Source organism: Stenella coeruleoalba, assembly GCF_951394435.1.
Source record: "Stenella coeruleoalba genome assembly, chromosome: 14".
Lineage (NCBI taxonomy): Eukaryota > Metazoa > Chordata > Mammalia > Artiodactyla > Delphinidae > Stenella > Stenella coeruleoalba.
In genome coordinates, this window is record NC_137160.1 from 58,218,026 (window position 1) to 58,242,868 (window position 24,843).

Below are 24,843 nucleotides of genomic sequence, written 5' to 3' on the forward strand. Positions count from 1 at the left end.
ATTTCTATTTGATTTTAGTGGCTGTTTTACCATTATTGCCTCGGTTTAGGACCAGTATACAAAATTAACAGACAAAAGGAAATAGCTTCATGAGTGAGAAGAGAAGTGTGGAATAAAATAGGTTTGTTTCTCTTTAAATTTGCTGCTGTCAATAGACGTGCGGGATAAACACGTCAGAATCCAGCCTCTCTCCCCCCCTTTCTTTTCTTCTTGCTTTTTCCTTTTATTGAGGGCAGGAGGGACTGGCTACTTGTAATGGCAAATTTAGATCAAGTAGGTTTTTTTCCTTAAAATTCTTAAGCTTCGTGTCTCAGGAAATCAAGGAAGGCTCACTTCGGAAGCAAGCTCAGATTCTTCAGGTGGACCCTGAGGAAAAGCCAGGGTGAGAAAGATGATGAACAAGGAAGGAAGGGCAGAGAGACGGGCCCATCACAGAAGTACAGGGGAACCAGAACCAGTTACCTGAAGGTGGGAAAGGGGTATTTAAAGCTCCTTCAGAAGGAGTTCTGTTTCTCAACAACTAGAAAAGTTACCTCAAAAAGAGCCCACGGGGCTGCCCTGGTGGCGCAGTGGTTGAGAGTCCGCCTGCCGATGTAGGGGACACGGGTTCGTGCCCCGGTCCGGGAAGATCCCACATGCCGCCGAGCAGCTGGGCCCGTGAGCCATGGCCGCTGAGCCTGAGTGTCCGGAGCCTGTGCTCCGCAGCGGGAGAGGCCACAACAGTGAGAGGCCCGCGTACCGCCAAAAAAAAAAAAAAAGAGCCCACGATAAGCTGTCCCATGGTCCATGAGCCACTAGTTCCGTCTCAGGATGCTAGGAGGATTATCCCAAAGGATACGTGTTGCGCTACATTAAGAATCAAAACTGGAAAGTAAGAGGCTGGTTTCCGTCCTTAGTCTCCATGGATCTCCCTGTAGAATTGCTCCCAAAGTTCAATTTCACCAAGGGTTCTGGGAAGATTTTGCTAGGTTTTGTGGGAGGTGAGTTGGAACGACCTCAAAAGCACAGCCAGGCAGGTCACCAAATGTCCTTTGTGGGGATCTTCACTGATTTCCCCCACCTGTAGGTGCCGGGTGACAGCTGAGCCCCAAGAATGAGATAAACCCGCTGCAAAATGCAGTTACCGGCCATTCTAGGACCTGGGAAATGCAAAGAGCGGCTTTCCCATCCCCTGACTCCTGACCACCGGTCAGCCGGAGCCATCGGTTTTCACCCAGGAACATCTCAGTCTTTGAAGTTACATTGGGCTTTTCCCCCAAATGCAGTGCAGTTTGTTCACAGGGGAACAGAGGGGGCAGTAAATACCATTCCTTCCTTTCCCTCCCGAATGTGAAGGGGGCTTGGGAGTCCATCATGGAGATGGAAGGAAGTCAGCAACGTTCCAGGAAAAAGCAAAGCTGGAGGCGGCGGCCTCGACAGTGGCTGCAGAGGTCAGCCTGACACTCTGCCTCTGGTGGCACAGGCTGAGTGGACACACGCTCGGTGGCCTTGTCCTGTGGGTCAGGGACCTGGGCCTCCTGAGAACAGCCTGCCCAGAAGAGAGACAGATGGAGCCCCGGAGTGATGCGGTCAGCTCGTCTCCCAGTTAGAAAAATGACTGCCCCTCTCCTGGGGGGAGGGCAGGCAGCAGAGATGTTACTGTCAGAGAAGCTCGCCTTCCTCCCCCAACCAGGACACAGGACACTGGGACCAAGGATGCCCCTAACACCTTTTCACTGGAGATCCATTCAGTGAACACTGATTGAGCATCTGCTTTGGAACAGGACCGTGGCGGGTGCCACAAAGACAGCGGTGAAGTGGGGGACACGGTCACGGTGTCCTGGATGCCCCGATGGGGAGACACAGGTGGGCCAAGTCCCCCGGGAGAAGGACGGAAGGCGGCCAGGGTGTCTGGCAGGGGCCAGCCTAGTCTGGAGAAGGGGTGGTCAGGGAAGGCTTGCCTGGAAAGTGGGGGAGACTGAGTAGGAGATGTCTAGGTAAAGAGAGGGAGGTCAGAGGGATGGAAAGTGGGACCCTGCGGGGCCAGAGCATGGAGTGTGGGACATGGCAGAAGGCCCGGTTGGCTTGAGTGTCGAGACGGGAGGGGACTGGACAGGGCAGGGCTCTCTGCAAAACGTTAAAACTTCTAGACCATTCAAAGACCCTAAACCAGGGAGTTACCAGGTCACCAGGGATGAAAAGATTGGGTGCCAGAACTGGATGCTGGTGCCGGGAAATCGTGAGAGCTGGTGGTGTTGACACAGTGAAGACCAAGACTAAAGTAGAGAAAAAAGCCAGCGGGTCTTAAAGAGTTTGCCAGGAGGTCCAGTGTGAGTGAGAAAGAAAACACGGAGGCCCAGCGGGGCTTTCCAGCTTTGGCCAGACCCCCTCTCCACCTCAGGAAGATGGGACAGGTCTCCCCGACATGGCCCCAAAGCCCACACTTGGCCCTTCTTCCCTCAGTCCCAGAGAATGTCTGGCTGAAAACATGTGAAAGCTTCTTTTCACTTCCTCTCTTGGTCCTCACGTTGACCTATGGTGCCCGGCAGGTCCAGCAACGGTTAGCAGCAAACCGCCTGACGGCCCTCTTTTCATCCCTCATCGTGAGAAAACAGTTCAATTGCACCTCAGAAAGTAAAAGGGGCCCCTAATCATTAAGCCTCACAAATCCAACTGGCGACACCGTCTAGAAAAGCTGTGCAAATCTGCACTTGACTAACTCCATTAAACATTAACCTGTGAGTTACACATTTACAGCCTCTAGACACAATAATTATGTGTTTCTTTCACTAAATCTAGCTGAATCGCTTATAGTTTTAGCCCTAGAGAGATTAGAAAGCATTTTTTGTTTATGCAAGATTTCACTCAGTACATGGAACCTTGGTCTACATGCTATTTGAAGATTCTCATCTTTCTTTAGGTACCTCTAACCTCACTGAGCATCTATCATTCGTCAGGCATCAAGCTGACACTTCATCACATTTAAAGCTTTTTGTAAAAAGGAATATCTAAACAAAGGTCTTATACAGGAAGGCTTTTGTTTATTTAAAAAAGTGCGGCGGGAAGCTAAGTGGCGCAGCTGCATGGAAAACAAGATGGCGGTTCCTCAAGAAAGAAACTTAGAATTACCATGTGATCCAGCAATTCCACTCTGGGTATATACCTACAAGAACTGAAAGCAGGGACTCAACAACAGATATCTGGACAACAATGTCTATTGAGGCACTATTCACAGTAGCCAAAAGATGGAAACAAACCAGATGTCTACCACGGATAAATGGCTAAACAAACTCTGGGATACAAGGGAATATTATTCAGGTGTGAAAGTTTGATACCTGCTACAACATAGATAAAGCTGGAGGACATTATGCTAAATGAAGTAAGCCAGACACAAAAGGACAAATACTGCATGATTCCACTTACATGAGTTACCTAGAATAGTCGAATTCATTGAGACCCAAATCAGAATTGCGGAAAATGGGGGCAGGGGAGGGGAGGATGGGAAGGTACTGTCTAATGGGGACAGAGTTTCAGTATGAGATGATGGGAAAGTTCTAGAGAGGGATGGTGGCGATGGCTGCACAACAATGTAAATGCACTTAGTGCCAGTGAACTGTACACCTAGAAATGGTTTAAATGGTAAATTTTATGTTATGTATATTTTACCACAAGAAAAAAAAAAGATGTGAAAATAAGGAGAGAAAAGTGAATGATACAAAGACTCAACTTTTTGTGGAAGATGGAGATTTCTAAATTGAAAATGACGAGGGACCAACCCTGGAGAAGCCAACCGAGCCATCTGGAGGGCAAGCTAGCAGCTCAGAGGGGATGCGTGAAACCCTGTCTTTCCCATGACCCCATTTCTGTCAGTTTCTTACTAAGCTCTAGTGGGGCCTGATGACACGTCACAAAATACAAAACTGGAGCCCAAACTGTTAGGGTTTGAGAGTGAAAGGAGACCCCTGAGTGACGTGGCTGGAGACTCTCAGCTCAGAGGGCAGCATCTCCTCCTGGTGACGTTGACTAAGTGCCCGGCTGACCTCTGGGCAGCCCTATTCTTGGCCTGGCCCTGGAGTCTGGTACAGCATTGTAAATGATCCTAAATGGTGAGCATCTCAATGGAGGCCTAAGAAACAGTTATTTCACGGGCTTTCTTGTGCTTCTAGCACCCGAAGAACAAAGATAAATATCTTCTGATGGTATGCCATAAAATAGAGAAAACAAAATTTTAAATTATAAGACTGACAATTCTCACGGTCACCATAATAGTGGGGGAAAGGTATTGGACACTATTAAAACAACACTAGATAGGTCACTTTATGATCTTACTTTTAGAAAGATGATTAAGAATAACTCAAATTTGATTAAAAAAACTATTATAGAGGGGGTATATGGAAACTCAATTTTTCTGTAAATCTAAAACGTCGCTATAAAATAAAGTCTATTAATTTAAAAAGACACACAAAACAAAGGAACACGACTATTTACACATGTTATAATAGTTATCAGTTATTCTAAGAAAGCTTAAACCCCTCCGGTTGGCTGCACAGAAGCTAATAAGTGGTTTTCAGGCTTCACCAAACTTCTCAGGTATGTGGGCTTAGATAGCTGTGGCATCCCAGCTAATTATCTGCAGGTTTTAAATTGATCTCACAGTTTTCCCAGCCTTCATTTCCGGACCTTATGGGGCATGGAGGCCACCAAGCCAGGGCGAGCCAGTGCTCTCCAAGTATCTGTGCAGAAATGTCAAAGGAGAACAGAGCTGAATGCACTGGCACAAGCAGGCCCAGCCCCTAAAGAGCTTCCACCTTTGTCACTACGTTGGCAGCCTCCTCACCTCACCAAGGCCAATGCTTGCAGAGTCAGACTTCCAGAATTACTCTCCACCCTCCTCCCAAAAAGGCAGTGAGGAACACATCTTAAATTTCTTACAATCCAGAGAATTACAGAAGGAAATTTAATGTTTCCCAGGATTCAGGCTTAAAGTGATAAATCCAGCTGTGTTCTCTTCACCCCACTGCATTGCTCACAACGAATACTGTGAATATGGATCGACATGTTATTCCGATTTCTCACACTGTAAGTGTGAAATAACAAATAGAAAAACACTTTATAAAATGCACGATACAGATGTAAGGTATCACTATCAGATTTGTAATCACTTTCCCTAAGCGCCATAGTTATTCTGCTGACAACTGGCACCTCTCAAGATGATGATATTTGCAGTTCATTCAATTTTTTTCTCATTTGTTATGACTTGAAAATTCTGTCCTGCCTCTTACACTGATTTTCAAATATCTAAAACTGTCACCACCATTTGACAACGCATTTGCCTCATCAGAGGTAAATAATCATGGCATAATTTACACATGTGAAGGTGATAAACAAGACCAAACAAATATTGTCTAAGCATCTGAAGTCAGCCCAGCGCTCCCAAATATATGTTCAATACAGTGACCAAATGTAAATAAATGAATATATGCTATATCTGAATGAATGAGTGAATGAATGAATAAGTAAATTCCTTGCTATTCAATTAACAGAGAACAAAGAAAGAACCTTTCAGTCTCCATGCTGCTGAGAGGTTGTGAGACACACTCTTTTATTCACTGTTAGTGAGTATATAAATCGAGCAATATTTTTGAAAAAAAATAATAAAAATTAATTTTCAAAAATGTTTAAGCTCTTTTGGTTTTGTTTTTTTGTTGTTGTTGTTGTTGAATGAGTGAATTTATTGCATGTTTCCTTATATAAGCACCCCTTAGCAACATCATAAGCGAATTCAGTAAGCTTTACAGAATTTGTAGACATTCTCACCATTGGGCCATTTTTTTGTGCTGACCCTTGCTAACACCAAGGGTTTTAACAATAAAATGGAAAACATCTTTAGGGGGTTAATTAATGAAACCTTGGTAAACATCTTTTTTAGTGATTAACCTTAATAAAAGACAATCTCAAGTACTTGAGAAATGTATGGATAACATATACATACTCTTGAGTAATTTCCTCAAATATTTATTAGTCAAGTTTCTCACAGGAGCTGGACGATGGTCCGTTCAAGTCTGGAGTATCTATGCTGCTAAATTAAAATCTTCATGCTTTGGCTATCCAATGCACAGGTGACAAGACTGACGTTGTTTTGGAGGTTAAGAAATTGTATGTAATTTCCTCTGAGGGGACAAAAGATTTCTTCTCCTTAGGAAACAACTTTTAGACTTATTCAAGAGCTGAAACAAAACTCAGCTGACTAGTTTTGTAAAATGTAGTATTACAGAAATTGCTTTAGTCTGGAAAAAATGTAAACATAGTTTATTACCAGTCTGTACCTTCACCATAGAAAAACCTTAAAATCATTCTTGTGGAATGTCTGATTTTCAGTGGCATTGTCAGATGGTTGAGTAGCGAGTCTGAAGAGACAAAGCTGGGGCCAGTATATGGAAGGCTGAACTTTATAAGGTATTCAACAGGATCTGCTGAAAATATTTCAGCAGAAAAATGAAAGACAGTTCTTGTGGCAGTGATGTGAGGAATGGCCTGAAGTTGGGGAAGATGAGGTAGCGGATGGGAGGTAATAAAGTCTTTTACTGGAGTGATGGCTACGAATATATTTAAGAAATGAATGCGACTAATATTCAAACAATTAACAAGACCCAGTAAGAGGCTAGATAGAAAGAATGGAGAATCCCTGACTAGAATGGGAGAAAGCAGCAACCCCTGAGTAAAAGCTTACTATCAGAGACAAAGTCAAAGGTAGAGCTCTGATCTCCTGATTCCCCATCCAATTCTCTTTCCACTGTAGCTGTTGACTGATTTGGAATGTTAAAGCTGGTCTGAAAGACCACAAGCTTCAGTAGGCAACCTGATATGGCATAACAAAAACTCAGTTAAATTACTTTGAGGATTATTTTTTCTTAGACCATGGTTATAATTCTAGTTTTTGTGCTAACTAGCTTTAATCTTGGGCAAATCATTTGCCTTTGACACCTCTTACGTTTTTATATGAATTTATTTCCTTTGTTAATATTGCACAGACGTTTTTCTTGTCTCCCACAATAAATAATTTCTTTGAGGGCAGTAATATGGACTATAGGTGAATCTTCTACCGTTGACTGTTTATCATACCTAAGCAGTGGCTCTGTGAAATGGTGTCAAATTAATGAATATAAATAGTTGAGAACATCTTGTTAGAAACAACACGAAATGTTAACAGAAACACAAACAGGGCTTCCCTGGTGGCGCAGTGGTTGAGAGTCCGCCTGCCGATGCAGGGGACATGGGTTCATGCCCCGGTCCGGGAAGATCCCACGTGCCGCGGAGCGGCTGGGCCCGTGAGCCATGGCCGCTGAGTCTGTGCGTCCGTAGCCTGTGCTCCGCGATGGGAGAGGCCACAACAGTGAGAGGCCTGTGTACCGCAAACAAAACAAAACAAAAGAACCCCACACAAACAGAACCTGAACTGTTCACATTAATTTCGGCTAGTGGGGAAGCTTCCCTACCTTTTATTAGACCTCTGACTACTTAAAATGAGTTTCTAGTATTCATAAGTACCTGATAGCCACCGCCATGTTATACTTTATCAGGAGAAGAAAATGGCCCATTTCACAGGAGAACCATTTCCCCATACTCTTCTTCATCCTTCCTCCCAAAGATTTCATGTGGCAACAACGAAGGGCAAGGGGCACCCTGAAAACGACCTTTCCATTTTTAAGTTAACACAAACAATGGCTTGGTTTGGCTTCTGTGACCTTCACTGGAGAAAAATGTTGTACAGTATATATGTAAGTTTCTTAGCTTCTTGTGATAACGCCAGTATTCAGTCCTTACTCCTGTGCAAACTACTTTAGGGCACTTACAGGCAGGCAGGCAGCCCACAGAGGAAGGCTTTTGGATTCGCAGAACTCTCCCTATACAGCACTCGGCGTCAGTATAACCTGAAAGTTCTTGCCCCAGGAACTCTGGCCAGCACACCCTTTTCTGGGGCTTCTTAGGTTATTGGCTCCAGCATAGGTGGGTAGGAGAGCTAAATCAGCAGAAGAAAAACAAAACTGAGGAAGGAAGAGAGGAGAGGTCATAAGAACAAGGGAGCAGAGTCTGCGACTAATAAACACTGAGATGGCTTTTTTATGTGATTTGTAAAATGTCTTTAGAGGCAATTCCAAAAGAAAAGTTTCAAAAATATTCTAAGTAATATCAGCATCACTACAATAAGTGCATGGCCTCCCAAGGGTACCATTTTAAAGGATAATCATTTGATTCTATGAGTTATATGATTGTTTTAAAAAAATATTAGAGTTTATTTTAAAATTCAATATAAAAAGCACTGCTTAAGTGATGGCTGTGACCCACAAATATAAGGAAATTTGTAGGATGTGTGGGTGGGATGGAAACGCTATTAATTTTATAGTCTAAGGACTAAATTCAGCGCTATGTACTTCTGCACTGGCCACCATTAAAAACTGAGGCTGCTGGACATTTGATGAGGAAACACAAGATTTTAAGAAAAGTGAAAATGAACGGCATGTGTAATTTCAAAGCAAGCCTGCTTTACAGAATATATGGGTGTTTGGGTGAAGCAGAGCGAATAGTCCATCTCAATTTTAATATACAGAAGCAACACAGTATGAGAGTAACAGAAGCTTTTGTAGCTCAACAGACCTAGTTTACATCCTGGCTTCACCCTTTTGTAGTTGAATAACCCTCTGCAAATTATTTAGCTTCTCTGAGACCCAGTGTCCTTACCTGTAAAATGTCTAGTGAAGGGCCTGGCAAACAGAAAATATTCCATAAATAACAGTTCCTCTGTAAGGGTGGGGTTTTTTTTTCAAACTAAGGGTCAAAACCCTTTGGTAGATTATGAAATCAATTTAGTAGGTTACAACTAGCATCTTTTAAAAACTAAAACAATAAAAAACATCAGAGTGCACTGCACATAATGGTAAGTATTGTTCCATAATGCATATGCTGAGTTTTGATATAAATGCTTTTTTACTGTGGATTACAACCAAAAAGTTTCAAAGTCTCTGTTCTACAGAGAAATTATCAGATTATTATATTAAAAAGGCTTTAAGAGTGCTGCCTTTATCCAAATGAGACTCTGTAAATTTTAAGAACTTAATCAAAGTGTTCCTTACCTTCTAACTTGTTGCAGTAAAAATAAGACATGAATCATAGAGAAGATAAATTTAATCTGCTACTGTAGGGCATTAAATTCCATTTTAAGATTGGTTTCTGTGTTATATTGACTAATTTATACTTCTAAACACTTTATAGTTTATACGTATATCATTTATAGTTGATTAAACACATCTAGAAATTTCTACAAAAGGTTGGCTATTAGCTTCTATTATGGGGAAATTAGATACAATTTCTAAATAATTTTAAATTATAAAACTTTTAAAAAGGATTGCAACTTGCCTAAGCATGAAGACTGCTAGAGTAATATTCCCATCCTGATGAGTAGTAAAACTCAAAGGCCTCTATGAGCACATACAGTGATGTCCCACACTGGCTCAGTAAAAAGGAGAGCTCCCAAAACAAACTGTGAGGGTCAATAACAGGCCTCTTTTCTCCTTCAGGTCTTGATGTAGAACCAGCCTGACAGTAGAATGAGTCCCTAGTGCTGTTAAGATGGTGAGCTAGCCAATTTTGGGTTGGCAGAATAGGAATTTTAGGTTGGCTGAAGGGTAGAATACTAGAAATTACAGGATTCAATGATACAGCTGAATCTTGATATAACTGTAACTTAAATTTATAATTTTAGCTGACCAGGCCAGATTGGCTATTATTAGAACCTATGGGACTGAAGTTTAGGAATCTTGTTTTAAATTAGCGCCCTGGGCAATTCTGATCCTCATTCTGGTTTGAACGCCCTGTGTTAAAGGGACAGCAAGGATCCAAAAATACAAAAAGATGGAGTTCAAAAGTATTTATCCCAACCTTACAGGTATCCAATGTCAAATACTGGATCAGACTCTGACACTCAAAGTACTTCCTTCTTGGTATTATATTAAAGATATGAGTCAGCAGGTAGAAATACTTGATGTTTTCCAGTTATTTAAGAACAATAAGAAATGGTATGCTGCTTCATTGGAATTCACTGGTGAGAAGCAAAAAGTATGAATGAGAAAGGTCTCTTTAGATTAGACATAGAAGTAAAAGGTAGCAATCAATAAAAGTTATTAAGAGTAAACTCAGCAAGAGAGAAGTGATAAATCATTCAACAGCTTGATGAATCCATTTGGCGCCTGAGCAGAGATCTCATACCTTTTGTGGTGTAGGTGCCCTTTCCTCTGTCCTCAGAAAAGAATAAGGCAAACGGTGGTTCCTTCCTATTTCAAATGAGGTGAGAGTACAGGATAAGTCTGCCTATAATCTTAAGTTCTTTTTTCCTAAATTTAAAACTTTTCTGCTATTTGAGATAGACATTGGGTTGGGCTGAGCCATGCTTGCTGTCAATGTCAAGTGTTGAGATTAGCACCACAAATCCTCCACCAGGACTGAGTCTTGGCATCAGGCTTTGTCCACCATCAACCTTGAATGTGAGAAAAGGCAAGCATGAATGCCATTCTTGGGAAGAAACAGCAGCTGTGCAAGGTGAAAGAAATCACAGGAGACAGCAAAGCCTGGGGAAAAGGATGGTAGTAACAGCAGTGAGGTAGAAAGCTAGTCCTTAGCTCCTCCAACTGCCAGCTGAAGAGACTTAGGGTCAAACACTCCCTGCACGGCAAGTACATGAGTCCCCTGAAATTGTAAGATGCCCCAAGAAATGATCTGCTGTTCCCCCCTTGCTTATTTTTTAGCTCAAACTCTAACAACGTTGAAAGTATTTGGAGACTGACACCTCTCTTTCTCTCACTTTCTTTTTTACCTAGAGGTTACAGTAGAGGATGAACAGAGATGGCAGCCAATACCAAAAAGAACCAAAACAACAGCAACAAAAAACAAACAAAAAAACCAAAACAGATTATGAGAAAAGTTTGCATTACACATGGGTAGAATTCACCCCATAAGTCAAAGAATTTTTCAAAATTACAAGGCAGGGAAGGCAGAGGGGACTAGATATTTGAGGTGTTCAGAGACAGGCTGTTAAAGTCCCCCACTATTATTGTGTCACTGTCGATTTCCTCTTTTATAGCTGTTAGCAGTTGCCTTATGTATTGAGGTGCTCCTGTGTTGGATGCATATATATTTATAATTGTTGTATCTTCTTCTTGGATTGATCCCTTGATCATTATGTAGTGTCCTTCCTTGTCTCTTGTAACATTCTTTACTTTAAAGTCTATTTTATCTGATATGAGTATTGCTACTCCAGCTTTCTTTTGATTTCCATTTGCATGGAATATCTTTTCCCATCCCCTCACTTTCAGTCTCTATGTGTCCCTAGGTCTGAAGTGGGTCTCTTGTAGACAGCATATATATGGGTCTTGTTTTTGTATCCATTCAGCGAGCCTGTGTCTTTTGGTTGGAGCTGTATAAAAAAATAAATAAAATAAAATTCAAAAATTAAAAAAAGAGGCTGACAGAGCAAGCTTAGTGACTGGCCTTATAAGTCTACCACTTGAGACTCTGTGTTCTTTATTTACAGAGAGGCAGAAAAAAGAGTTCAGAGAAGAGGCCAGTGTCACAAATTAAGATATCCGAAAGAGAAGTCGGGCCTTTCTTTCCATTTTCTTACACTATTTGTTTCCTTCACTTGAAACTATGGTTAGAACAAATTGCAATAGGGTTCACCAAATGGACTCCATTAATGCAATTCAATTGTGCCCCTTGCTAGCTCCTGATTTCCCTATTTGATACAAAAAGCTACTGAACTTCCATTCTTTTCTCTGCTAAAATGCCTAAATAATCTATATTTAGGAGATAAAGAAGCATATTTACAATATGCTTAGCCTTGGAGTCTCCATAACTCTGACAGTCTCCATAACTGTCAGAGTTATGGAAGAAACTGTTCTGAAAACTGTCCTTCTGTAACCCAACATGTTCACACATCGCAAGTCCTTATCAAAGTTATGGGTTGGGTTTTCACATTTCCAGGTAAAAAGTCTGCTCCCTGGCAGTCCTTAAACTTTACCTGCCAAACGCTGTACACCCTCAGTCCAGGCTTCTCAGTATCTAACATCCCCATTAACACCCCAGCAAACAACAAAATATATGCACTTATCACAGTTCAATCCCACTTGAGCATCGACAGCCACTATTTTGATATAATCGTGTTCATGTTCCAAAAGCTGATGAGTGTCCAACAGCAGCAAAGGATAGACATGTTGGCACCAATAATACTGAAATTTGGTTTTTAACTGCATTTTTTGTCAGTTTGGCTGGAAAGATTTGGACAGCTGGAAGTGAGCTTCTGCATCACTTTCTGTTTCTTTCTTTGTAACAATTTTCCACCTGTGAAGCCCACCACCCCACCACCAAGCGCAGCTGCAATTCCTGCCACTCTGAAGCCTGCAAGGAAGCCAGTCGGGCCCCCACCGTTCCTCCGATGAGAGCACCTGCCACAGGCAGAGCTGCCAGCTTGTACTTTGCAGCCTTCCCCAAGTTTTTGGTTCCCTCTTCAACACTCACAGCAGCACTGTTGATATGGTCTTCAACGCTGTCAATCTTCTCCTGCTGAGAATTCACTAGGAGAGAGAAATCAGTGACCAGTTGGCTAAGTTCAATTGAGTTCGCCTCTAAGGTTTCCCATGATTCTGCAGCATTTTGATCTCGAGGAATTTCAGGCAACACATATATCTGAGTCATACTCTGAGTATTAGCTTCATCTTCAGTAGCGTGAAATGTTCCACCAACAGCCATGGATCTGGTCAAAGAAGGCTGTAATAAGGTTTCTTCATCATTAAATTGTTTCTTAAGTTCTTCTACAGATTCTAGATGGAGTTGAAGAAATTCTGCTGTGGCTGCTGATGCTTCTTCTTTAACAGGATCTATCATTCTCTTCAGAAGTCCTAGGCCATCCCTTTGGACTTTCAAACAAAGCTTCTCCATTTCTCGGATACTGGAGTGGAGTTGCTGAACGGTACGTCCTGCATTGATATGCTCTTCATGCAACCTGTCCCAGATTCTGCACCTCTGATACTTCTCAATATTTAGCTGGTGCTTTCTTAACCTCTCCAGGTCTGTTGGGATTACTATCTTAGTAAATTTCTGAAGAGCTGGTTCAAGACGGCGTAAAAATTTCACTTTTTATTCATCTTCAGACATCCTAAAAAAAAGTTGTGTCTCTTCTACTTGCAACAACTACCTCCTCCACTCATGTAGAATAACCTGGTGCCCTGCTTCCTGCGGGGCGACCCTCCCGCGCGCGGGGCTGGCACCCAGCCCACATTGCGGCCAGGGCCCGACGCCCCCAAGGCGGCCTCTCGTGATCCTGTTTAAGCTCTTTGACCCAGAAATCCCATTTCCTGGAATCTACGCTAAAACATAACCAGCACTGCAGCCGCAAAACTATTCAGATGTTTGTTGCAGTGTAATTTATAAAATTACAATCACCTTAAGTGTTCAACAGTGTGAGCAGGTTAAACAAATCTCTGTATACCCAGATGATGACATTATTCTGCCATTAAAAATTGTTACAGAAATTCAGATACCAGCCATGAAGAAGAAATTGGTACTGCCTAGCCCTCTGGCAATAAACAACTAGAAACTGGACAAAGGGTTTTCTACTGAAGCCACTTTCTAGGCTGGTGTGTCCATGTCTTACAAAGTTAAATGTGCACACGTCCACTGGCCAAGCAACTTCACTCCTCAAGAAATAAAAACGTACGTCCAGAAAGACTTTTATAGAATGTTCACTGCAGCTTTATTTACAATAGACAAAACTGTAGCAACTAGTAGACTAAAAAGTTCTGGACAGCTAATGCACAATATTGTGATTATAGTCAACAATACTGGATTATAAACGTCAGAGTTGGAATTATTTTCAATACAGAAAAAGAAATGATAATTATGTGATGTGATAAAGGTGTTAGCTAACACTGCTGTAGTAATCATATTGCAATATATAAACCTATCAAACCAACGTGTTTTGTACCTCAAACCTACACAACGTTATTTTCAATTATATCTAAATAGATGAATAAAACAGAATAAAATAAAATAGGCACTGACAGAAGAAATTATAATAACCCAAACACCCTAACAAGAGGATGGATAAACAAAGTGTGGTATATTCACGGAGTGAAATATTGCTCAGAAGTAAAGGAACAAACCACTAAAAGCAACAATGGGGGAATCTCGCAGACAGAATGCCAAGAGAAAGAAGACAGACACAAGAAAGACAGGTTGTGTGATTGCATTTATATGACGTTATATAACAGGCAAAGCCAATCTAAGTGAAAAAATATTCAGAACAGTGGTTCCTCTGGCCAGTGGGTGTCGGGGAGGGGAGCTGGTGAACGGAACGGGATGGACACAGGGGAACATTCTGGGTGATGGAAATGCTCTGCATCTTGATGGCGGTGAGGCTTATACATGTGACTGTATTTGTCAAAGTGCATCCAACTATACCCTTAAGATGTGCGCACATCAGTGCATGTAAATTGTATCTCAATAGAAAGAAGAAATGAAAGACAACTGTTATGATCACACTGGATCAACTATTTTGGCTCCACAAACAGGCCTTTTCTATGATGCTCTCTCCCAGGTACCTTTCCTCCACCTGGTCCTACATTCGGGTCGTTTCTCTGATGCTCTGAGCTGCCCTTCTTATATGTGCCCCATACCTGCTCAGCTCCCCTGACCCCCATATCAGCCAGCAGAAGTGATCAGCTTACCTGCCTCTTTCCCCAGCTAGCCCAGAAGCCCCTGAGGACCACGGTCAGCCTTAAGCAACAACTGAAGTACAGTGATGATACCAACATTTATATGGAACCGACGGTTTGTTGAATACTTTCCCTGGATGTCGCTACTGTCTTGTTCATCAAGGAATCCTGAGACCCCTGCCGTCAATAAGCAGACGTTACGAATTATTAAATACAGGCAATGCTCTCAGATATGCTGGAACGGATCAGAAGATAATTCCTGGTTGTTAGGATCACAAGGGAGTTTTTTTAACAATTCTTTTCTTATGTTAAAAAATTTCTGCTTCTGTATCATAATAAAGGAAGTTCTATATAGAGAAAAGTTCCACTGAAGACACAAGAAGCACATGAGTTATTCTGAGGTATAGCAGAGGTATTCAGGAGCTACTTTGTTTTTTTCCTATGTTACAGCTTTCTTTTTAAAGATGAAGATGTTAGATGTTTCAATTTGAATACACTGCTAAGTAAAAAGCAGAAAGAAAAAAAAAAAGCAAACACTAGAATGGATTCCAAAACGTATTTTTCAAAGAAAAATTTTTTCAGAAACTAAAACATCTTTTTTTTAGCTTTACTATAACAGGAAGAAATAATTCCAGAACAGACCTCCCTTTCTTTCCATAAATATACAAAAAGCTTTATTTTGAAGCCAAAACAGTTGGAGATATGAAAAGTATATTTTGACAGAGTCCTGCAAAACTCTCTTCGCTCATTTCCCAGAACCCTCCCAAGGCCGATCTAAGAAGCCCTGTAGAGCAAGCAACACTGTAACAGTATGGCCAACCCTCTGCCATTCAGAACAGAAAAAGAAAAAAGGGGGAAGGTTTGGTAAACTAAGTTGTGCTAACTGGAAAAATGGTTACGCTTGACTGTTTGGCAGACCACCGTTCATGACAGACAAAGGATAAAGCTTAAAAATAAATCTTGCCAGGAAAGGAAGCTCCACATATGGCCTCAATTATTTTCATGTATTCAGCTCACTAGTCATTAACATTGAACAATTTAAGGTACAATATCTGTATTGCCACTTGGCCCTATAGCTCTTTACATCACCTAAAGATAAAGGTATAGCCCCTAAAAGGTAAGCTATGGAAGACCAGCAGAGAGAAGCCTCTTTTCAGAAGTGTGAGGAGGCAATGGGGGGTTCAGACGTGTCTCAAAGTCTTTACCCCTCGTCCTGTGGCAGGCTGGGGTTGCCTCATGTTTTCTCCACTTGAATCTTTGCCCACTTCGGAGACTGGGAGGTCCAAAGAGCACAGAGGAAGATGCTGTGTGACACTGAGGCCAGGTCTTAAAGGGATGCAACTTCTGCCTCTTTCTCTGGAACACTTGTGCTGGAGCCCTGAACTGCCCTATTCACAATGCTGCCTTAGGGCTGCCATGCTGTGCGGAAGCCCCTAGCCCACAAGGAGAGTCCACACAGACAAGCCCAGAGACCACATGAAGGGAGAGCCTTGGCCAGCCCTCAGCTGCCCCAGCGCCCCCTCCCCCAGCAGCTCCATCCCAAGGACTGCAGCCTGAGATACAACCACTCACAGTCAAGCCCTTCCTGAAACCTTGACCCCCAGAAACAAACCCATAAAGATATAAGATGAATGTTGCTTTAAGCCATAAAGTTTGGCAGTGGTCTCTTACAAAGCAGTAGATAATTGGAAAAGCCGCTGTGTAGGAGAAAACAAAATGAGATAACAAAAATGTGAAAACAAAAGACAGACATATCTCTGAGACAAGCAGCTTCATGGAGAATAGGACGGAAAAGATAAAAATGAAGGAGAAGAATTTCATGTGGCTTACTTCCAAATAGTAATGAAGGGCTTGATTTCTTCCAATCTATTCATTTTGCCAAACAAATTCAAGAAAAATTTGAAATTGGTTGAGCCCAGTATGAAGTAATATAAAATTGAAATAAAATCATTTTGAATAAATACAAGTACACAGTCATGGTCATTTCTACCAGGGTTTCCAGGAACAATTTCTGCCTGAACTCTTTTAACAAACACCCAAGACTCATTTGTAATGAGAAGCTCCAATTTACATGCAACTCTTGTTCTAAAAGTCTTTCAAGATTTTCTGCCTTAAGAATGTGCAATTTGCCTGTTCTTTTTTTATTTACTGTGCCAATGTGCTTAGCAAACACTCTACTTATGGACGATACAATAATAAACCTCAATCCAGCTCTGGCCAATTTTTCAGAAATTTTTTGGGGAAAAAAGACAACAGCAGACGTCCAGATTAATGAGGTTTTATAAAACCCAGCAAACAAGCAGCTCTTGTCTAAAGGTTTGCATAAAACAAAGGCCCTTCTGTGATTATGTGCCCACAACAAAGTGTTACTTCCTAATTAAACCTACACAGAGTATAGAGCACTGCTTCAAAAACGCAGCCTTTATTTTCAATGCCATAGGAAACGTTTCCTTTTTTATGAAACACACTTTGTCTTCTAAAGGGACATTACACATTTTTACTCACAAATCTGACCACTCCCAGCGAACATTTTGCCCAGGTTTAAACATTTTGAAAGGAGATTACTAAACATTGATTCATTTTCCTGCTTCTTGGCGAAAAATCATGTTAGACAGCACCCAGATTTACCATGAGAGAAGCGTTGATACTCTGCCCCATTCCCAGGCGAGAGGACCCCATTGAGTGACAAAGAAAACAGGGGTTTAGGAAGAACCCAGACACTCCCAAATCAGAAGGAAATTGTCAGAACTCCTGCCAGCATCCCCAGGAAATCGTAACAGAAAGTGAAACAATGATGGGAGACCGGGAACAAATGAGGTGAGACTGTGTGGGTGGTGTGGAAGGAACCAGAAGTCGTGGTGTCCGGCCCCAGTTGCAGCAGGTACAGCCATGTGACACTGGGCAAGCCAGTGGACCACTCTGCACTGCCACTTCTTCACCTGCAAAGAGGGGGCTATCTCCTCTCCAGGATTGTTGGAGATGAAGTAACATGGATGAGAAAAAAAACGCTGTAGAGTCTATAACCTATACCTATATAGATACCTATATATATGTATATAGACACACATATGCATAGTATATGAATATACAATATATAGGTTGAGTGTTCATATACATATGTAGATTCTATATGCTGCGTAGATAATATACTGTATATATTCTATATACGATATTACTAAATTCTATATTATTCTAAATTCTATAATACTAAATTCTATATATTATATATAGATTCCTATACATATACACGATATATATGAATATATGTATAGATTCCTATACACAACAGGCAATGAACATTTCTTTTGAAAGGGATACTCAAAACTAAGCAGAAACTTGCCATATGAGCCTTGAAACTGATTTGTATGCACTGCACTCCTTCACTGGCATGCAATCCTTTTTCACTGAAACCTCAAGTTATTATCCATAACAGAAAAGCAACCAACATGTCAGGCGTGGGAGCTATTATGCAAATCATGGGTAAGCCACAGAGTAGGATGTTAACACAGCTTTAAAATTATTAATAATGATTTTAGTTATATTAGGAAATGATCATGCTATCAAGTTAACTAAAACATCAGGACACAAACGTATTTGTCACAAACCTCAGCCAGAAGGATGATATCGTCCAAGAATGCAGACAGGGATGAGTTCTACCCTTGAATTACTTCAACTAAGGCTCAGTTCTGCCATTTGTCAAAAGGAGATAATGCAGAACCAAACTCATAGTGTGATTACGAGGGTTCCATGCGCTAGTCCAGAGCAAGGGTTCCACAGAAAGCCTGGCCTGCAGGAGTATGGAATAAACGGCAGCCCTATGACTGCATTGTTAATTTAAATACATAGACATGCATGCAAAAGTCTAAAAGCAAGTACACTGATGTCATTGGTGATTGTGTCAGCGTGAAGGGATGACAGGTTTTTCTGTCTCTTTACACTTATCTGTACTTTCCAGTTTTTCTACAGTGAGCCTATATTACTTCCCTAATTAAGAAAAAAATAAGAATTATTGACTTATGAGTTTTCTGGAAATCTGCATAATTGCACTTCTTAGCTAACCCTATTAGCTAACTCTAATTAGATTGTATCTTGCTTAATGTTTCCCATGTGATACCTGAAGATTTTTAGGACTCCTAAGTCATTTGTGGACTACCAGTGTGACGGGGGAAAGGAAACATATTTTTGATAGGAATTTGTCAGGTGCTCAACCAGGAACCCTCCTTCATTTTTTTTTTTAAATTGAAGTACAGTTGATTTACAATGTTGTATCAGTTTCAGGTATAGAGCAACGTGGTTCAGTTTCATGTTTATTCTTTTTCAGATTCTTTTCCATTAAGTTATTATAAGACCTTGAATATAGTTTCCTGTGCTATACGTATACAGTAGGTCTCTGTTGCTTATCCATTTTATATAGAGAAGTGTTGCATTTTACTTTGTAAGCTGTCTGAAAGCATAGCACCCAACCACCCTTGACGCATCTCTGCCACGATGCCACACGATCAAAAAGGAATAATAAATAAATACATACAGAAATAAATAGAACTGCTTCCACTTCCCCCACCACTGTCCTTAAAGTCACAGTGTCACCTATGGCAGCCTCTCAGCTGAGATCCCAGGACGCCTAGTCTGTCCACGTATTAGAAGGTAGTCCATGATTTCGCCATGAGGATTATGAATTTTGCATTTTCATTCCAAAGTTAATCTAAAAACTGATAAAAGCATATTCAGAATCTGGCTGACCACTGTATAACAAAATTCTGACCCAGGATTTCAAGGCTGCCGATCTGTGTTCATGTCACTGCCCTGGCACAGTGATCACCTACTGAGATGACAGTATTACTGCCGGTTGCAAAGTGACTGCAAATCCACCTGCTGTACTCTGCTTCTCGGGGTTTGAAGGCACTAGTGGGAGGCAGGGAGGCCAGAGGAGGGAGGCAGGGAGGCCGGAGGAGGGAGGCTGGAGGAGGGAGACTGGGAGGCTGGAGGCAGGGAGGCTGGAGGAGGGAGGGAGGATATTTCCCCTCTGTCTACTTGCTGTTCTGGTCAATGTCTTTCGCTCAGCAGCAGTTGGCCCCAGTCTTTGGCTTTCCAGAACTCCCCACATAAGCCTCCTCACCCCGGCTCAGAGGTGGGGTACTCTCCTGCAAGCCTCCAGCTATGAGTAACCCCAATCGCCTCCCTTAGTTCCTCCTCAGTGGTTAACTCTCAGTTAGCTAGGGACTCTCTTTCCCAGTTCTCTCACACCCATTAGCCCGTTCCTCCTACTAGACCTGTCCTTTTAAATAACTGCTGTGGTTTCTGTTTTCCTGATTGGACCCTGGCTGATAGAAAACAGCATGTATTTCACAATATTTTAACATTTTTTAATTGTGGCAAAATATATATAACATTAAAGTGACCATTCCAGCCATTTTAAGTGCACAGTTCAGTGGCATCAGGTGCATTCACATAGTTGTGCAACCATCACCACCATCCGTTTCCAGAACCTCATCATCTTCCCAAACTGAAACTCTGCACCCATTAACACTCACTCCCCATCCCCCTCTGCTCAGCACCTGGTGCCTTCTGCCTCCATAGACACGACTATTCTAGGAACTGCATGTACGTGGAATCATACAGTGTTTGTCCTTTTGTGTCTGGCTCATTTCACTTAACACACTTTCAAGGTTCATCCACGTTGTTCATATATCACAATTTGCTTCCTTTTTAAGGCAAAATAATCCATGCTACGTACAGACCACATTTTGTTTATCGATTCACTGTTGATGGACACTTGGTTCCTTCCACCTTTCAGCTACTGTGAATAGGCTGCCATAACACATGGGTGTGCAAATATCATTTTGAATTCCTGCTTTCAATTCCTTTGGGGATATAGCTAGAAGTGGAACTGCTGGATCATATGGAAATTCTGTTTAACTTTTTGAGAAGCCACCACACTGTTTTCCATAGTGTTGCACCATTTTACGTTCCCAACCAGCAATGCACAAGGGTTCCAATCTCTCCACACCCTCACCAACCTTTATTTTGTTTTTTGATAATAGCCATGTTAATGGGTGAAAAGTGGTATCTCATTGTGGATTTTCTTTTCTCTAATGATGAAAGATGTTGAACATCTTTTTATCTGCCCAGTGTCTTAACTTAGAGTATCTCAAACTGGAAATCCTTGAGTTCTTAAGTTGAGAAACTCTACCATAGGAATACATTTTAATATATTTAATAGAATATATACAGTTTAATATAATTAACAACTAAAATAATGCTGACAATCACAAAATTCACGATCTATCAAATGGGTATGCTCCCTCTCTCAGAATGATTTCTTTAAAATTTTAAGTTATCACAGGAGATCCTGGGCTCATGTCCATGGTATCATGCTAGGTCATTGGACAGTGAGCAATAGTTTACGACTGGACACCACCCATGTATATGTTAGTTTTACATTTGTTAAAGTGACTCGTCAGTTTTATTTTTTTTCTTAAAACTACCGCACTCATTCAATTCCCACAGACTGTTTTCTTTTTAAGTAAGACATTGCTAGATATCAGTGTAAATTCTAAAATATGGTGAATCCATGCAAGAAATGAATAGCAGGCATTACTTTAAAGAAATAAAGAAATAAATCTAATCGTTCCTCTTGTAATGTGTTACTAAAGCAAACACTCTGTAGTTAAATCTTATTGCAAACCACACAACATTTATGGACTTTCTGATAACACCACTTTTTATCTTTTCTTTAGTTTATCTTTCAGGTAACCAAACATTATATACAGAGGCTAAAATGTCATAATTTCTACAGCTGTCATCAACTAGAGAATGAAGAATGGTATCAATGTCTTTGGCATTTGCCAAAACAGAACGAAACTGACTGATTTGGTCATAAAACCTCAGGGGCTGACATATTTATTAAGTTACATGAACACATTTACAACATGAAATTGTTGATTCCTGATAACACTGAGGTCTGCCTAATTTTACTTTAGAGACCTGTACTTCAGAGTTTATATTATATTTTTTTTTTTTTTGCGGTACGCAGACCTCTCACCGTTGTGGCCTCTCCCGTTGCGGAGCACAGGCTCCGGACGCGCAGGCTCAGCGGCCATGGCTCACGGGCCCAGCCGCTCCACGGCATGTGGGATCTTCCCGGACCAGGGCACGAACCCGTGTCCCCTGCATCGGCAGGCGGACTCTCAACCACTGCGCCACCAGGGAAGCCCCCAGAGTTTACGTTTTTAAAGGAGTGAAACAAAGCAGTCAATGGGTTATTAGTTGATGGTCATCTTTTAATCAGGCTGTGAACCAAAAAAAGGAGGGGAGTGTGAAAATAAAGCACTGATTCACAGTGTGATTACACACTCACTGCCTCACCTCTGCCGACGTCAGGCTGTGAAGTCAAGCCTCCATAAACGTTAACAGGGAAGGAAAAGGGAAGAGGAAGAAGAAAGGAGGAAGCAGACAGCTGTGGTCCCTGCCCTCATGGGGTGTATAATCTAGAAATTAACTAGCAGCTGGTGAATTGTTGGCCTGACAGGGAAATACACAGACTTTGACGACAGAAAAGTCATCAGAAGGTATAACCACATTCTAGAGCTGAGTGTCAATGAGGCCCAGGAAACAAGGATGAGATGAGGCGGAAGGGAGCCATCCAGCTGTCAATACCTAAGCAGGACCCAAATATAGCCTCACTCCTCATGGGACAACCAGCTCTGGATGCAACAGAGCAGCCAGGATCGCCAACGGTGGGTTCTGGCCAAAAATATTTAACTGGAAAGTAATCAAGACTTTAGAGCTGAGTTTAGTTCATAAGAAATAGAGGGCATAAAGGAACATGGTAACAAAATCACAATGAAACCACCAGACAAATCCAGAATGTAGGATATTCTACAAGACAACTGGCCTCATCTATTCAAAAATTGAATATCATTTTTAAAAACGTAAGAGAGGACAATTCAGATTAGAAGAGATTTAACAAGCACATAACAGGCATCAAATGCAATGAGTGTTCCTTACTGATCCTGGTTTGAAAGAGAAAAATAAAAGCTATAAAAGACATCGGTGGCTAAAGTGGGACAACTGGATATGGGTGGAGAAATAGTTACTAGGAAATTACTGTTAGTTTTGTTAGCTAATGGCCTGGTGCCTATTCAGAACAAATGTCCTATTTTCTGAAGACACAAAAAATCTTGTATTGGTCCAATGTCACCATGACTGCAATTCACTTGCAAAGTGTTCCCAAGGATGAAACAAATGTGACAAACTGCTTAAAAATTCCTGAATCTCGGGGGCGGGTATGTGTGTGTCACAATAATACTGTTTTCCACATATTCAAACATTTTCACAATAAAAAGACTCAATAAATAAATATCTGAGAAAGGTTTGCTCAGCGATAATCATATTGCACTTTTTTTAAACTGAAAGCACAGTAGAAACTTTACGTTGTGTAAAAGGTAAAGAAAATTCTGAGTATTTTGTTATTTTAAATAATCTCAATTTAGAAGCTTATGTAAAAACACTAGAAAGTACTTAGAAGCCTATAATTCTGTGTGTATGCTTGTGTTTGAATATGCCTTAAAGACCTAAAAGTGAGGCCCCCGAATTCCTCAAGCTGATTCAGTCCAACTTACAGCAAAAAGATCTCCTGTTAGGAGAAGTCAAAATTGACAAATTGCAAGATAAACAACAGTTGAACATGGATTTGAAGTCTATTCGTAAAATGTCCAGCTGTTAATTTGGCCAAACTCACGTAGTATCACATTTGTAATGATGAAAATGTTGTAGTTTTTCCCTTAAAGAAGGAAAATACATTGAAAAGATGATGAGAAAACCAACATTTCCTGCAGAAGCATCCTTACCACTGAAACAAAAACAAAAACCAGGGCAAAAAGGGGCTTTTTTCTCTCTTCCTTCAGGCAGATTTGAAAATGCAAAGGCATGACATATTAATTCAGGATTCGTGGCTGGAAACACCCAGAAGTATTATTTCACTTACGTTGATACTATGAACCTGAACTTTAAAAATGTCTTCTGAACTTCACATTTTACTACCTCATTTACTGTTACGATTAGAGCTCAAAAGTTCCTTGTGCACGAACAGACACAGTATTGCCTTGTTTTCTACTTAAAATCCTACATTTTTTTTTTTTTTGCGATATGCGGGCCTCTCACTGTTGTGGCCTCTCCCGTTGCGGAGCACAGGCTCCGGACACGCAGGCCCAGCGGCCACGGCTCACGGGCCCAGCCGCTCCGCAGCATGTGGGATCTTCCCGGACCGGGGCATGAACCTGCGACCCCTGCTTCGGCAGGCGGACTCTCAACCACTGCGCCACCAGGGAAGCCCCCTACATATTTTTTAATGATCACTTGTTCAAAGAATTATGACTTTTCATCATAAGATCTCCAAAATTCCTATTTCCATCCTACAGTGCACATTTCAACTAGTTGTCTCTTTCAAGGATATTTCACACAACAGTGATGAGTTCTAACCCAAGAGAAACGGAATGGACATAAACAAGAAGGCTATGCCATCACTTTTCTGGAGAACTGAAACCAGAAATTTGACAATAGCTGCCACCTTTCTTTTTCATCCTTTCCACTCAGATTTCTTTCCTTCTCCTTCCCTTCCCCAGAAATATCTGGAGCAGCCAGAGCCCGTACCATGTTTCTCTCCATTCTCCTATGTGGTCTTAAAGCAAAGCAAGGGGATGCAAGTGGGGTCTGAGCCATTTAAACGCTGCCTGTCCCAGTTCGTGCTGAAGGCTTGCTCACAGCAGTAATGGACAACCCCAGGTACTCACAGCCCTCGCAGACGGTGTGACGGGGTGAGGCTGTGTCCAGAGGTTTAAGACTATCCTCTTTTGTTTCCAAGCTTTGTTTTCTATGTAGAACCCTCTTACAACAGCTGCATAGCGATAACAGCAAGATAACAAGCTCAAAAGGCCGGAAATGCGTGCGTTTTGTGACGCCACCTGCAGTGTGTGTGGACACCTGGGTACCGCCTGGCGTGGCACATGGCTTCTAAGAACATCAGACCACGTGGAAACACTCCACTCACCTCCCCAAGGATACCTGGGCACGATAAATGTGACAAGAAACGGTACCAAGGACA

General features: G+C 41.6%; 1 protein-coding gene and 1 pseudogene across 4 annotated transcripts in view; both read right to left on the bottom strand.

The window, feature by feature from the left end:
• The window catches only part of LAMA1 (laminin subunit alpha 1), a 159,979-nt gene that overhangs the window by 110,585 nt on the left and 24,551 nt on the right, over window positions 1-24,843 (bottom strand). The window lies entirely within an intron of this gene.
• On the bottom strand, window positions 11,944-13,182 carry LOC307196996 (syntaxin-17-like; annotated as a pseudogene). The gene has a single exon. The product of its transcript is annotated as a syntaxin-17-like (transcript).